The sequence below is a fragment of the Solanum pennellii genome, chromosome 1 (genome assembly GCF_001406875.1).
Source record: "Solanum pennellii chromosome 1, SPENNV200".
NCBI lineage: Eukaryota > Viridiplantae > Streptophyta > Magnoliopsida > Solanales > Solanaceae > Solanum > Solanum pennellii.
Window position 1 is genome coordinate 17,323,987 of NC_028637.1, and position 17,884 is coordinate 17,341,870.

The window sequence follows — 17,884 nt, forward strand, 5'->3', positions numbered from 1 at the left end:
ATTTTTCATAGTATAAAAAAGAACATTGATGTTCGCTTCCATTTTATTCATGATTTGGTTGCAAAGAAGGATATTGTATCGAAACATTGAATCAACCCTTAGACATTGCTGAACTAACTTTCTTTCTATGACTGGCTCATTTGGAAACAGAAACTTGAGTACTCGAGTTCTACAATCAACTGATGCATAACAGGCATGAAGTCAGTCCGTACCATGAATGACATCGAAGTCTACCATGTCTAACTCAACTAAATCAGTCATAGTGTTCTTGTGATTGATGGAAATAGGACAAACACTATAGACCCTCTCCCCTAGAATAGATTATCCAAAAGGGGTAGAAACATTCAATGGTTCACTATGTTTCTCAGTAATAATATCAAAGTTCATGGAAACATATGGAGTTACACAAGATAAACTCGCTCTTGGGTCTAAAAATGCATAAATAGTAAAGTCAAAGAATTGAATAATACTAGTGACAATGTCTAGCGAATTCTCATGTTCTTGGTGACCATTATAGAGAGCATACAAGCGGTTTGTTCCTCCACCAGCACCAAAAGCAGCTCCTTTAGGTGCAACCCTTTATGGTGGAGAAATTGATGAAGCTTGAGCTCTTTTTGCCCCATTACTACAACCAAGCTTGTTAATTGGAAACTCCCTTATGGAATGCCCTATCTGACCATATTTGAAGCAAATCGTGGAGCCCTCAAATGAAACACCGGAGTAATCTACCACACTTGCTGCAGGATGGAGGCTTACTACCTCCATGCACCACACTACCTTGTGAGTATGGAGGCTTAGCTCGGGAGTTCTAACCATGATGCTCAACTTTGTCTCAGGGTGCAGGTGCACTATCAGATGACTGTGCAGGCCCCTTTTGTTTCTGAAATTGTGGACAATTTGAACCACCTTTGTGCTGCCCAGACTCATCCCCAATATTGGCTTTGTTGTTTTTGTACTCCTCTTGGTCCCTCTACTTTTCCTCTTCTACCTGTTGTACATAGATCATCATCCTCAAAATTTCCGTGTCTGCATTAAGCATTGTAGCCCGACCCTCTTTGGTCGAAGAGCGACCTGATCCGACAACGAAAAAACTCATCCTACTCCTCATGTCCTTAACCATCTCCATAGCAAAAAGAGACAATTCAATGAATTTAACCCATACTCCTGCACAGTTAGCGAATCCTGCTTAAGGGTGAGTAACTCACATACCTTGGCCTCTCTTAGTTGTCTAGGAAAGAAACACTCCAAGAAGGCCCCTTCAAAACAAGCCCTACTTGAAGGTGGTGCATCTTCATCTCTACCCTCTTTCCACTGATCAAACAAAGTTCTAGAAATGCCTTTGAGTTGATAAGCAACTAGCTCAACTTTCTCTGTGTCAGCAACTTGCATCACCTCAAACACTTTTTTCAGTTCCTCAGCAAAGTTCTCTGGGTCTTTAGTAGTGTTCGAACCAGTCAAGCTTGGGGATTCATCCTCAATAATTCCTGAATCATCAAAGTGTCAGCCCATTCTTGTCGAGCTCATTAGTGCTGATTAGCCTTGTTAGTCACAGCTTGACTCAGCATCCTAATAGCCTCACATTACTCAGCGTTGGTAACTTTCCTTGAGGTTGCGCTTCAGAAGCATTGGGTAACTCATTCCTGAGCTGCTCACTCAATCAACGATACGCTGAATGCTTATCCTATTTACGTGCGTCTGCATCACGATATGATTAGGCCAACTGACATTAGTATATTGAATGTACAAGTATGCAGGTTAGAATGCTAATGACACTTACGTTTGAAAAAAGGAGTAAGAAGGAATACTTACCTTTTCTCTTCTCAACTCATGAAAAACTAACTCATTTCAATATATATTAATTCAAAAGTAAATGCAATATAAAGAAAATGAATCTGAAAACATGTTGTAAACTCTGAATGTATACAAGGATACAATTAACTCTGAGATGTATATAAATTACAAATAAACTAATGTATATAAAAATACAATAGTTGTTGTGGGAGTTTCTCTAACCGACAACCATCACATAAGAGCTATAGTGATGATACAACGATCTACCTCACGCTGCTAGAGCACTTATACCCAGCCAAAGATATAAGACCTGAACTGCCTAATAGATCCACTAGTCTACTCTAAAAAGGGTTCAACTAAAATGTATGACCCTTATTCTACCCATGGTTGATATATGGTTTATGGGGGCTTTGAGTTTGTTGAACTCTCATCCATATCGGTGCTCAATACTACTCCAAAAAATAAGTTGTCTCTTATGTTTTAAAAATTTATTGTTTATGTGGTTTGAGATTACTGTTCAAAATACTTAGCTTAAAAGATATTTTTGAAATCTTAGTTTCCCTGCTTGCTTCTTTTAGAAAGCTACAGTTCTGTTCTGAAAATTCACCCTAAGGCTCCTTGGAAATCAAAGTTTTCTTACTTGTTTAAACGTGGAAAACATTTGAAGTATCTTTGGGAATACTTAGTCCACATATACTTTGGAGAAAAGAACTTCAACTTACTCTTTACATAGATTTAAACTTTAGTCTACAAACAAAGTTAAAATGTTTAAATAACACTGTTGAAAACCATTAAGACTTTACTTTAATTTACTTCTTAACTTCAGACTTTACTTTTAACTTCGTTGACTTTGTTCTTGACTTTACTTGAATTGAATTATGGATTCAAGGTTATTGGTTAAGTTCTCTAATGATCTCTAGGTTTTTAGAAATCATTTGAGGTAATTAGAAGCACTTGAAGGTGTAACTGTACCTTGGAAGGAGTTAAAAGGAATAAACTAGGAAAACTGGAAGAAAAACGTTGGGTTGGGCGCACAGGTGGCGCGCCGCGCTAGACCCAAGTTGACGAAGTAACTTTGTGGCGCACTGCAGGCGCGACGTGCTTGGCTGGCCAAGGTGCGTCTGACGAATTTTTCATCTCATTTTCTAATTCTAATATGTCTAAACCTCAATTATCAAATGTCCAAACCTTAGGAATATCCATTCTATCAATACCCAACAAATCCTACTTAAAACAACCTCGGAAACATAAGTTAAAATCAATGGGTATTCAATCAACTCATATAGAAGAGATTCGATAAGATTTATCAAGAACTCACTTCAAATCCCACTAGAATCCCTTTACATTATTGGCAAAATCTTGATCTTTCTCTCTTCTTCTTCTTCTTATCTTCTATTTTCTCCCAAGTCCTAAGAGTGAGAAATTTTTCAAAAATTAACTTAGGGCTTATTTTCACCCTAATTTCACCTTTAAAACGAATCAGGAAATATTTAGGTGATTAGACTAGTTTGCCCTTCTTTATATCTGGATTGGACTTTCTTTAATTCAACAACTCAACTTAAGAAAGACGTATATCCCTCATACTATATTATAATTTCACAAACTCGGTGCCGTAAATGTCTTTCCAAGGGCTTTCCAACCATAACAAGAAATACCTCTAACTCATTCTGAACTAGAAGTTATGACTGTTTAAAAATGACAAAAAATCACTTTTTAAACTTAGGATATTTTCTTGATTTTCCTTTTCATTCCAAAAGTAACAAATTTTAGTTTGTTATCTTATTTTTGGCCATTACGAGTTACGAGATTTTACACTTTGGATGCTAGAAGCAGAATTTCAAGAGTTCCTCTAGATTCAGGGTGATGATATTAGTTGTCAGTGAGGTCTTGGTTGATTTATGAGAGGACCTAATCTTGTTTTAGCCTTTTTAGGCATTTAGTTAGTTTTTTGTGGTTTTCACAGACATTGGGTAAATGAGACATCAGATTAGTGCTTTATTGGTTCATGAGTTAGTAACAACAAGTATAATGATTTCTATATGTTTTTTGTGTGTTCGGGGTTTAGATCAAATCTCGAGGGTCCTTCTAATCAGAATATACTAGAGTTGTTATGGCCTGCTGGCTTTGCTTTTCCAAAAGTTATCCGCTTAAGTGACCTTGATTAAAGTTATTGGCATGTCGCTTAAGAGGCACCGTAATTTTTTGCTTGGTGGTGTCTTTTGTGACAGCAAGAGGGTTTTTGCTTCCATTTTCGGGGTTTAAGCCCCATTTAACCATTTTTGAGATTTGGGGTCCAATGGTGGTGATTTTGAAAGGAAATTATGTTCTAGATCTTTGGATAAGTTTTCTTGATCCTAAACCTTAATTTTCCATTAATTAATTATGAATTTTACATTAAAATGTGAGATTTTTTTGGCTATTGTCAAGGTTTTTCAAGAACACAAGTTCTTAACTAAAATGGTGATTCTAAAGGTTGTTGATTTCTTTTCAGAAATTATTTTAACTAATGAGTTTGAAAAGTATTAAACATTTTTTTCGGTATAAAGTTTTAGATTCCAACATTAATTTTAGAATGGGGTTTTGAAGTTATTGACACACATATCAAGAGGATTGATGTTGGTATTGTTGTTTTCGGAAATTTTGTGATCTTGTGCATCAATTATGTGTGTTTGGAAGTTGTTCGGAAGGGGAAGACTCATCTATTGAAGTGATTGTTCATTAAGTTAAGGAAAGTGACTTCTTAAACCTTGTAATCTAATTGAATTCATATGTTTCCTTTATTGTTTTCCAGTTCTGAGTAATAAAGGTGAGATGAATGGTCAAACTGGCAACTTGTTATTTCTAAATGAACCAACAAGGGGTTGAAATGAAAAAAAACTGTGTTGAACATTATGATGTGTTTTTGCATAGTGTAACCTTATTCACTATTTGATATTATGCTCGAAAGTATAATTATGGACTTGAATTATGTAACTATTGTATCTTCTATGTAGTGCGATATTAGTTCCATGCCTTGATCGTTGAACACCGTGATCAGACATGTAATGATTATGAGGCCAAGGTCTCCACTAACAAGTGTTATCATGACAAGGTTGTTGTCGGTGTTAGTATGATTTTGGAAAGTTCATTAACGGTGAGTGTTAATATGCCAAGTCATTTTGCGCAATGGTTATAAAGATGAGGGGAAATGGTTCCTGCTAGTGATATAAAGACGATGCAAAATAGTTCCGGCAGGAGATTGATTACTGTCAATGGGTGTATTAACAATTATGCATGAATTACTTGGTTCTCGATAATGATGTACCTGTTATGTGTGGCTGAAGTACTTGTCATTGAAATTGGCCTATTTGATTCTCTAGATTGTTGAATTCTGAAGTTTGATCAGTGAATATTGAGCTCGTGTGTTGTGTATTATAGAATTTCTAAGTTGCACTGATATCTATGAAGGTTGTAATTTGAGGAGGTTTAATGACCCACAAGTACACTCTAGAAGAAAGGAGCACTCTTGAGTCGTCACAAGGCGTACTTGACCCTTCAGAGTCTTATATAATCCTCTTATCTATCATTCATTACATAAGATATGTAAAGTAGGGAAAAACTAAAACTTTTCACAACAATAATAATAAGAAACTTCTTTTATAAAAGATAAGGAATAAGTCTCATTGTCACAAGCAAACATAAGACACATCTTAAATATCTTAGGGTCACGACCATTTAAATACATCATAAGTCTTATACAAGTCCTAAAAAAGAAACTAAAGAAAAATAGATTATGCCATCGAATATATGAGGACATACGAAGTCTTGAGAGATTCAACTTCTCAAGCTTTGCCTTCTAAGAATCTTCACTTTCTTTCAACCTATACTTGTAGAGTTTAGAAAAGTATGGGGTTAGTACAAACATTGTACTGAATATTGCACTATGCAAAATAATGCAAAATAGTACATTTTAGTTGAAATAAACCTTTCATGCTATTTTCGCAAGACCTTCATGAATATAATCACAAAACATCAAATAGATCATAATTTAGCTAATAAAGTAAAACTTCCATAATTTTAACATAGGATTACACATTAAAGTGAATTCATCCATCATAGAAACTATTCCTATCCAAATTTATCCTAAGACTCACTATGGTAAGACATGGAGAAACCGCCCATAAAATGTCTTCAATACACACCTAAGTGATTCTTAAGGCTACCAAGGATAGGCATGCTTCATCTCATTTCACAAGTCAACATTTATTTCTAAGGTACTAGAAGAACATACATGCATTTAGAAACATCACATAAAGACTATCCTCCGAAACAACCCCCAAGTTACAGTTAATGCAATGTGAAAGTAGCATCCCATACTACTACTCCCACCCTAGTGCTCTTTAAGAATTCCCTTAGACTAGGCACATCACATTCATTATACACATAACTTTCATCATACAAGACATAACATTAACATGCTTCCTTAACATTAGACATAAAGTCACATTACTTAATTTACATCACATAATGACCCATTCATTAATTTTCATATAAGGAAACACAAAGAGTCCCTCCAAATGCCTACTTGTGCAATGGATAGATAGCGTCCCATTCCACCACCTACCATAAATAGTACACCCTTTAGAAGACTTAGTTCATTATGTTTATTTGTTGGGGGCTACCTTTAACCGTCATAGACCATGAGATCTAGACATGGTATCCCAGTATTAACCCCTGCTAAATGAGGGGTCCCCACTTACCTAATGTAGGTCCATTCTTTTTAGACTTTACATGGATTCTCCAATAGCTATACTTATACGGGCACAAAGTTAAGGGATAAAGAGATTAGTCCTATATTCTTGGGCTACGTTAGTCAATATGTAGATCATGGTGTAGTACTTTCTAGTTGTGTTTTGGTTAGTAATTAGTTGTTTAATCAATGGAAGTAGTGATCATTAACTTACTTAGTAGTTTGTATTTTGTCTGTATAAAGTTGTACTTTCTTGTGATTTCATATCCTGAAAAATAGAAAAGACTTCAGCATATAGTTCTTAACCTTCAACCCTCTGTTTCTCCTTAAAGTTTTCCAACCTTTTTACCCCGAGATGGTATTATGTCAATACCGTTAGATTATAATATTGGAAGAATTAAGAATTAATTCTAGACTTGAAACATGGAAAATATAATAGTTGAAATGTTAATTAGCATCAAGATTTACGAACTTGGTCATAATTTTTGTAGTGAATTTTTAGGCAAGGCTAAATACATAGTAATGTGGGTCTTGATAGTATTGAAATCTTATGGGAATATGTACTTGAATAGATTCCATTGTTTCGAAAGCTCAACAAAAAGGGAAGACTTAAGTCCCGAAGTGATTATTCGGTTATTTGAGGCAAGTGGACTTCTAAACCTTTGTTAAGTGCATAGAATCGTGTATTTCCTTGTGGAAAGTGTTGGGAGTAATGGAATCAGTGATGGGTTGACTTTTCCATGTTGAATAATTCTAACGATGAAAAAAGGGTTATGAAAAGCACTATGAGTAATTGTTGGTGTGTAATGTGTTGAGAATGGTTTTGACAGGCTTGTTGATTCATTGTTGATGCTTTATTATGATTGTATTGTTACTTAAATCAATTCACAAAGAGTTATTATACTTAACATTGCATTTCATTGCATTGCACATCTTCATAATTGATAAACTTGATCGTGTGAGTGCCTTTTTGTGAAACTTATGATTGATGAATAATGAGTTTGATATTTAGGATATATATTTGTTAAAGTGTTGGTGTTGAGTTGTGTGGTCTATAAACTGTTAGGTTGGGCTAATGCAGATTACATTTGTGATTGATGAATGATAACCTTGTTGTTGAGGATATTTAATTATTACAGTGTTGTTGAGATGGTTTCTATATAAGTTGTGAAATATTAGGTTGGGTGATACGCTCAAATTACTTCTCGAAAAGAAGTATAAGCGGTCATATCAAGTAAAGAACGCAACTATGAGGTTGGGGTCGATCCCACGAGGAAAATGAATTAAACTTTACTTTAACCTATTATTACTTATATTTAGTCAAGTCCTTTCCAAGAAACAAGTAACAAAAAGGGGGGTTTTAAGCAATAATTGTATAAGTAACATGTTCAAGAATTTGATTTTTATCAAGTAATGAGAGTAAATAAGGCTTAAGTATTCTCCACAGATTCATAACACGCTAATTCTAGCTATAACAATCCTTTCCTAGTATCTTGCATGCAAAGTGGTAAGTTATGTATCCCTAATTCCTTGGTCCTGTAACTATGAAATTTCACTCTGCACCTTGGTCCTTTTACGTGTGTATGCTTTACTAAACCTTACCTTTACCTCATATTAAGCATCATAATCAATGTTTGGTTTAGTAGTTACTAAGGACCAACCGACACAAGCCTATTAGATAGTGTATACTAAATCTATGTTGATAATTCTTTTCTTATTTTCTACCTCCTTTGTTCGGCAAGTAGCAACAAGGCGAGTTCTAACACGTGCACTCGTTTAAAATATTCTAAACGAAAGAATTATCAATACATCCAAGACACTATTGGAGAATTGTTATTTTAGCTAGGTTTTACATTGTTATTTACCTGTGGTTCCCACAATCCTAGTTATGGAGTTTAGTTAACCATGTTAATAATCACACAATTCATATTAATTAGAAAAGAATTCATGCACTTACTTTGATGAGATTGAAGAAAATCCAGAAGATTACTTGAATTAATCAAAAACTTGAAACAACCGATTCCGGAAAATAAAGTAATTTTCACAAAATCCTAAAATTCAACCCTTAGAACAATAAAACTATAAAATGTCCAAGATTCTAACCCCAAAAACAAGGTTTTTACAAGTATTTATAATAATAGAGTCCTAACAAAAGAGGGAAATATATTTCAGGAAAATATGTCCAAAAAACGCGTCTGAATCGACAACTGGAGCGACAGACCGTCGAGGCCCTCCATCGTTCCATACTTGAACTTTATTTTCTGCTAATTTCTTCACCAATTTTATGTTACCATCGATGTACATTGATGACGATCCGTTGCGTGCCCGACGGTCAGCCAATGGCTTCTGTTCTTCCATACTTAGAATCCTTTAAAGGTGGGTACTGGCTACTTTCTATTAACATTGACGGATGTGCAGGACGGCCCGTCATGGCTATGACGGTTCGTTGAGAGCCTTCGTAACCCCACAGTTAGTCAGAATTCCCCAACTTCCTTTAGAATCCTTTTTCTCCGTACAACGGTGGCCACCTATGGAACGTCGAGGTCACGACGGACCGTCGATGGTTCCTTAGGTCGTCACTTCTGCAATTTTCAGCACAATTCTCCCACGTTCTACTTCTGGACATATTTCCTGCAAACAAAGTGAAAACTACATTAAAACCAATAAAAAAGGCCTTAAACACACAGTAAACTTAAGGAAAAAGCACTGAAAGTAGCGTGAAACCACGGTACATCAACACCCTCAACTTAAATTCGTTGTTTGTCCTCAAGCGGCTCATTTTGACTCCCCACAAAATGTTTGTACAAAAGTATCCTTATTTTAGTTTTTTGCAATCATCTGGCTATCAATCCCGATTATTTTCAAATTGATTTATGCATGCTATTACTATTAGGCTTGGTCATGTGGATTAGACCATGACACAGACTCACCACAAACCGACAGCTATCCTCTTTGATGTCTCACTAAGGTACCAATTTTTTAGTGTTGCAACTAGTGTCCTCTCTTCAAAACAACATCCTCATTTTTCACACAATGATATCAGTTTGAGTATTTGGATTATTTTTCAACACTCACTCTAAGAAAAACTTCTCATCTCATTTATACATGTTACCATATTCTTGACCTTATTTTCATTGCTTTAAGTTTACCATAATGCACTCTTAGGATCACGATAGGACTTTCTTAGATTGTAACTTAGGCTTAGGGTTAGGTAGGGTACATTTAAATATTTTTAGTGACTTGTTAACCTCCTTGACATAACGACTAAGCATCCTACCATTTTATCGTTTTATTCCGCCCTTTTTCTCAAATTTTTTAACCTTGCTATTCTTTCATCTTTTCCTTTTGTATAAGTGACTCTTCTAATTTCTTGTATTTTTGCCAAAATTTTAAAAACAAATTCACTTAACTTTCAACATTTCTTGAGTCAATTTTCTTTTGTTCTCTCTCTCTTTATTCTTTCAACCCCACTTTTCGGAGTATTCCTCACTCATGGCTTTGCCATGAGTCAAGGTACACAATATGCAAAGTTGGGTAAGGGACACGACAAGGTTGTTTTCTACGGTAGCCACCCTCAACTTATGCTTTTGGCATAAGCTGAGGCACATGTCCAAGGAGGGACTAGGGCTAAGACATTGTTCCCAGAAAAAGATCAGCTGGGGTGAAAAATAAAGGTCTATTTTAAGCTCAAATCATTTGGATCAAGAAGGAATTATTTTCATTCGATTTTTCTCTTATTTAGGCTAAAGATTGAATTTATTGAACAAGGGACTATGATCCTTTCCTCATTGTATATTACGGCTTACTTTTAGCAGGAGTAACCAAGCAAGTTCTAGCTCAGTACAAATAGTGGACTATCCAAATTTTTCTCACAGTCACTTGACATCTCATTACTCTACAAGATTAACAAACACCTAGTTCGAGTCTTAGATTTAGGGCCATGCAGTTGTGTATCTCTATATCATGCTTAGAGCCACACATTTATCAGTTACTATGCCTAGTCATTCAACATTTTCTTTAAATCAGGATATCGTCTTGTGTAGCCATCATGCTTCAGATTCAATTTCTATACTATGTACAAAACATACCAATATGCCGGTTCAACAATAAAAATAACCACTCTCTTGGGGAAAAAGAACACATGCAAGAAAACCCCAAGAGAGGATCATGAGTTGGGCTACTCAGACGTCACCCTAGCACTCACTTTCCATTTACCCCACCCCGAACAAAAATACATGCAATTGTCCCCAATGCATAAAATTATATAAAATAAGGTGGTAGGTGAAGCAAACCTGAGGTGCAAAGTGCCGGCGATCAATAAGCAAGCGGGTCCGGTTGCCTGGAATCCGCTCCCTCTGTAGTCGGGATACCCTCATTAGTGTCCTTAGAAACAACAGCACCAGCAGTAATGCTCCTCCAGCCTCGTAAACTCTGGAGCTAGACCCCCCACCAGCAAACTCTATAGCCCTCAATTGGCGGGCCTCCTTATCAATACGACGCTCTCCTCGCAGCTTCCAACTCATGGTGCTCCTTCTTCCAAGCCTGGGACTCCTCCTCATCTTTAGTCCGGTGACTCTTGACACGCTCTCGTGGTGGAGGTGGTGGCACTGTGGATGTGGAGAACAAGGCAGCCAACACTGTGTCCTCAGTGGGCTCTACAGTAGGGGCCTCAGACTCTGGCACCCGAGCCTCTAGTATAGTATCTAAATCTGCTTTAAGACTCTCCACAGCATTCTTGAGAGCCTTCATATCCACTGTAGGGGCTGGTCGGGCAAGAACCTGCGTCAAAGTGCTGGTGGACCTCCATGACCTTCTACTTAGTGTTCTAGGCCATCTTCCTCTCTAAGCGCTCCTCTGCCTCAGCTATAGACCTCTGCATCCAAGGCTGGATATGGTGCAGAAGTGTAGCCATATAGGCCTCATGTTTCTAAACCATAGATAGCGAGACCAGTGTAGCAGATGGGATAGAGCGGGAGGAGCTCGGAACAGTGCTTCCACTCGGGATAGACTCGACCGGAGTGGTGTCGGTAGGATCAGATTAGACAGATTATCCCCTTAGGCCTGCTCTATTGTGGTTGCCAGGTTCTCACCTAGAGGTTGCACCTCTATACGGGGACCTCTTTTGGGAGCCAACTCATTGGCCTCATCCCGAACGAGGCCAATATCTACTTTGCCAGACGGGGTCTTGAGCACATCAATATGACACACGGGCACTCACGGGAAAGGGTAAGTAGTAGTGACCTTGAAAGCCCTCTCGTGCATCATCGCCTGTAGTAGCCATGTGATGTCCACCTCGAACCCTGCCATCAGCACTCCATGATCCCTGGTGACAATATTATCAGCAGCATTGAGGGAAAGGCGATGTCGGACCAATAGACACAAAAACATGGCAGTGAAGATGAAGTTAGCATTCTTTATACTCCCCATGGGATCGAGCACCCAATCGGCAGCTTTACCGTTGACGGAAAGGTACTGTGCAATCCATCGCTTGGTGGTCTCTCTCAATTTCGGCTCACGCTAGAACCTACAAACTTTAATCAACTTCCACCAATAGTCAAACTTGGCGGTGAGAGGTGTCCGGGTGGCATCAACATCCGCACTATAGAGATACATGCATATGGCCAGCTAGGAAATGTCACCCCGCTTGCCGCGGACTCAGACATAATCAAGAGGAGCATGTTTGGCGGGGGATGCCTGCCTATCTAGCTGAGATAGAAGGGTCGCCACATAGAAGGCGTAGAACTCTCGGACCATCTCCTTATTGTAAAAGTCTACATCCCGAGCCTTCCACTCCAACCGATGCCTTGAATAATTCATGAATAGTTGGCATGGTGGGGAGACTGCCCGTAAGGAAGCACCACTCTAATGTCAGGGTTCGGGTCATGACCCCCTTGTCAATCAGAAGCTTGGCGTCGGTGTATACTTTATATTAACCCTCAACACAACACCGGTTGGGCTGATCAACAACAAGGGCGGGGACGCCAGTTTGGGGTTCTAGAGTAGAGTCCGCACTATCAGCCTCATCAGACGAGGCAGACTGGGATGCGGTGGTGGGAGCAAAGTCCTCCTCATACCCCGAGACCTCATCAGAACCAGACACTTCCTCAGAACCGAAAGCATCCTCGGAGCAAGATGCTCCCTTAGATTGTGCAGTAGACCCAAAAGGTGTGCAACTCATTATACGCTTCTCTTTAGACGGGGAGTCAGTTACTACGCTGGGTGCTACCCTCGTGGGCGTGGCTCTAGTGGAGCGCACAACAGGGGTAGGAGTGGGCGTGCCTAGTGGTACGTACTCTGGGTCACGGTTATCATTTGAGCCTATGATAAGCCGGCTCAACGGAGAGACTGTCTTGTAACGCCCTCTTGAGAAGACATGATCCTGTTTAGGTGCCATTTGTACGTGCAGAGAGAAGTAGTTAGTACCAGAGGAAGCAATAAAGCATATAAAAGAAATGACAGTGCAGAAGTACAAAGTGCAAAACAGACTCATCGATGGTCAGTCGTAGGCACAATGGTCCGCCATGGGGGTCCGTCGAGGAACACTTAGAATTATTTATAAAAATATTGTCGACAGTTGTGCAACACGTACTTTTGAAGGGACAACGGTCCGTCATAAGGGTCCGTCGAGAGATACTTAGAGTAAATTTCAAAAACGTTAGAAACAAAGGTTCTGATAGTGTTGACGGTTGTGCAGGACGGACCGTCGAAGGAATGCAATTCCATTAAAGTGGTCCATCAAAGGACACTTAGAATAAATTAGGAAATGTAGGGTTGACGGACTCCAACGATGGTCCGTCGAGGGATGACGGTCTGTCGATGGGGTCTCGTTCTGACCTTCACGGAACAGAGTTTTGCAACCAAACTTTGATACCATATCATACTAATTTGAAGTATTCTTAGAAGACTAAGGTTACTAAACATTTACCTAGCATCCCATCATTCGTAGGGCATGAATTTTCCTAGTTTTAAAATGCATTTTTGACAGCTCATAAAACCCTAGGTCAGGAACACAATCATGAAAACACAGTATATTTTTTTAACAATACACCCCCATCACTTTCAATTTTAGTGTTCTTAGGGACTTAGGACATTTGGGTGGAAGTTTTAGCATGCAACAAGGTCCAAAATTAAGTACCCAAACAGTTAGACATCATAGCAATCAGTAATATTAACAAAAGCTAATTTGAGCGGATCAGAACAACATACCTGATAAATATAGTAGTGGAATAAGAGTATGAACTCTAGGAGTTGAACAACAACACTAACCAGCACGAACATCGACCGACAATGAACTGAAGAAACTGGGAGAATTTCGGAGAGAAAGGGACTGTGAGAATTTGGCGAAAATATGGGAAATCAGAAGATGATGAGGGAATGGGAATTAATGGTGATGAAGTGGAGAGAAATGGTAGTAAATGAGGAGAGAAACAGTTATGAGGGTTTAAATGAAGATGTGGGAATTTTAAAAGTTTAAAACTTTTAATATACAGCCGAACGGGTAGGGTCAGGTCTATGGGTAAACATGCGACGATTCCCCGTCGACGGACCGTAATGGGGGTCCATCGAGGGTGCCTTAACTTTGAAAATTTGAAAGACATACCTGGGCATGATGGATCCCACCGACGGTCCGTCGATGGTTCCTCCAATGGGTGCAGCAGACCAATTTTTTTGCAGATTTCTCGTCATTTGATACCTGCACATTGAATACCCATTAAGCTAATCTTTTTGTATTTTCTGGACACTTTTTGGACACGGGCCCTAATCTATGCTCTAGCCAACACTAGTAATGAAACGGAAAATAGCATTCAGACGGAACATTAAATAAATAAAAGTAAAAATAATGCAACTATGCCTAGAGAATCATAAAAATCTTATAGTTGTCTAGAGGATACATATTGGGTTGCCTCCCAATAAGCCTCCCAATAAGCACTTGATTTAACATCTCGGCACGACGGAGGGATCTTCATTACACAGACTTCATCAAGATGGTATGCCTTGATCACTTTCTTCGTAATTTCAACATGCCCTAGACATATTTTGATTCGTTGACCGTTGTTCTTGAATCTCACACCCTCCTTGTTCTCCAACTCAACCGCACCATGAGGGAATAATTGGGTAGTCAAATAGGGACCAGTCCGTTTGGAGTTGAGTTTGACCGAAAACTAATGCAACCTAGAATTGAACAAAAGCACCAAATCCCCGACCAAAAAATCTCGCTTCTCAATCTTTTGGTCATGGTTCTTCTTCATCTTTTCTTTGTAGAGGGCTAAACTTTCATATGCCTTTAAGCGGAATTCATCAAGCTCATTTAACCCGTTTGACCTCTGTTTCGCAGCCTCATTCCAATCCATTTTCAACTACTTCAGTACCTACATGGCCTTATGCTCTAATTCGACCGGTAAGTTACAAGCCTTCCAATATACAAGTTGGTATGGGGACATACCTTTGGGAGTCGTGTATGCTGTCCGGTAGGCCCAAAGAGCATCATCAAGCCTCCTTTACCAATATGTTCTACTAGTATCACCATTTTTGCAAAAAATTGCATTATCTCCCTATTTGACACCTCATCTTGCCCACTAGTTTGAGGATGGTAAGGAGTGGCCACATTATGGCGAACCCCATATTTTTCCAAAAATCCTTTAAAAAGCTTGTTGCAAAAGTGAGATCCCCCATCACTAATAATAGCCCTTGGGGTGCCAAATCTGGAATATATGTTCTTTTTCAAGAGCACGGTGACACTCTTCCCTTCATTTTTCGCAAGTGCAATAGCTTCAACCTATTCAGACACATAATCGACTGCCACAAGAATGTTATTAATCCCATTAGAACTCACAAAATGTCCCATAAAGGCAATGCCCCACACATCAAACAACTCAATCACAAAAATGGGATTTACAAGGAGCTCTTGCTTTCGCGAAATGCCACCATCTCTTTGGCATCTATCACATGCCTTGACGAACTCATGAGCATCTTGGTGGATGGTTGTCCAATAGTAGCCACATTGCAAGATCCCACCTACAGGCGAAGAATGGCAGGCCTCTAAAACACTCAACATCTCAACTTCGGGCACACAACACCGAATAAGCCCATCAGCACAACTCCTATATAAGTATGGCTCACCCGAAAAGAATTTAAGCACATCATGCATGAAATTTTTCCTTTGATGAAAGGATAAGTCTGGTGGGACGATATCATTAGCCAGATAATTCACAAAATCTGCGAACCGTGGAATCAAGTCTTGGGAGGCAGCCAATACATGCTCATCAGGGAAAGTATCATCAATCTCATCCTTTTCACCCAACTCTCTCATTACTTTATCTTCTAATCGGGACAAGTGATCAGCAACTTTATTTTCGGTCCCTTTTCTATCTTTTACCTCAAAGTCAAATTCTTGCAATAGTAATACCCAATGAATCAACCTCGTTTTCGCATTCTTCTTTACCATCAAATATCTCAAAGCAGAATGATTAGTATGTACTATAACTCTAGTGCCAAGCAAATAGGAGCGAAATTTCTCGAAAGCAAAGACTACTGCAAGGATCTCTTGTTCAGTCACGATGTAGTTCTTTTGGGCTTCATTAAGGTCTTTACTAGCATAGTAAATGGGATGAAGGATTTTGTACCTTCTTTCAATACCATACCAAGAGCAACCCCACTTGTATCACCCATCACCTCAAAAGTCTTTCTCCAATACGGAGAAATGATGATAGGTGCAATAACCAACTTTTCGTTCAACTCACCAAATGCCTTAAGACAAGTTTCATCACAGTGAAACTTACACTCTTTTTCAAGCAACTTGCACACAAAGGATGTGCAATCTTTGAAAAATCCTTGATAAACCTCCGGTAAGAGCCTGTATGTCCAAGAAAACTTCTCACACCATTTACAGAGATAGGTGGAGGAAGTCGCTCTATCACCTCAACTTTAGCTCGATCAACCTCTATTTCCTTCTCTAAAATGCGATGACCCAATACAATACCTTGTTTCACCACGAAGTGACATTTTCCCCAATTTAGCAAAAGGTTGCAATCTTCACACCTCTTAAGAACCTCATACAAATGACTCAAACACCGCTCAAAGGAGTCACCAACCACTGAAAAATCATCCATAAACACCTCAATAGTGTCCTCAACCAAATCGGAGAATATTGACATCATACATCTCCGAAATGTGGCTGGTCTATTATATAACCCAAACGAAATTCTCTTGAACACGATGGTCCCATAAGAACAAGTAAAGGTGGTTTTCTCTTGATCTTCCGGTGCAATAGAAATGTGATTATAACCCGAATAGCCATCAAGAAAATAGTACCACCCCTTTCCTGCAAGTCTATCTTACCTCTGATCCATGAAGGGCATAGGAAAATGGTCCTTCTGGGTCCATGCATTTAATTTACGGTAATCCATACATACCCTTCATCCAGTCACCGACCTCATTGGAACAAACTCATTTTTCTCATTAGGGACCACATTCATTCCCGCTTTCATAGGTACACACTGAACATGGCATACCCAACTACTATCGGCGGTTGTATATATTACTCCAGCATCCTACCACTTAATAATTTCCTCATTTAACACCACTTACATATGTGGATTTAAGCGTTTCTGGTGCTCAATACTTGTATTATGATAGGGCATGAGTTCGATTTTATATGAACAAATCCTGGGAGGGATCCCAATAGTATCCGCAATAGTCCACCCAATAGGTTTTTTGAACCTTTTTAACACCTCTAGAAAACTCTCAACTTGATGCATATTCAAATCTGATGCAATAATTACCGTAAAGTGTCACCTTTTCCCAAGAATACATACCTTAGATGAGGTGGTAGAGCCTTAAGTTCTACTTTTGGATCCTCCTCTATAGATGGTTTCGCGTGTGGAGACTCGCGATGCTTCATATCTAACTCCAACTTCTTTTGTTTCAACTAAACATCACCTTGATCAAGTGTCGCGACCAATGACTCATACTATTCAATACAATCACTATCAAAATTCATGATCACTGCAGCTAGTGCTTCTACACCCAGACGCTCTTCTATTTGTACCTTAGATGACTTTTCAACTCTGTAAGATATGACAGATACCGATTGGATCTCACCAATCTGTCTGATGAACCTACAAACGTTGAAAGTCACTTCTTCATTGTTCAACCCAAATTTCATTTTCCCTTTCTCCATATCAACCAAGGCTCTAACCGTAGCAAGGAATTGTCTCCCAAGGATAATAGGCACCTCAAAATCAACCTCACAATCTAGAACCAAAAAATTGGCTCCACCTTTACTAACACATCGTGGAGTATGCCAATAGGCCTCTTTACCATTCAATCGGCTATCAGTAGCCGCATCGCAGTGGGTTTTGGGTC

General features: G+C 38.8%; 1 pseudogene; it reads right to left on the reverse strand.

The window, feature by feature from the left end:
- Positions 1-17,884, reverse strand: part of LOC107018183 — a 158,451-nt pseudogene that overhangs the window by 56,266 nt on the left and 84,301 nt on the right.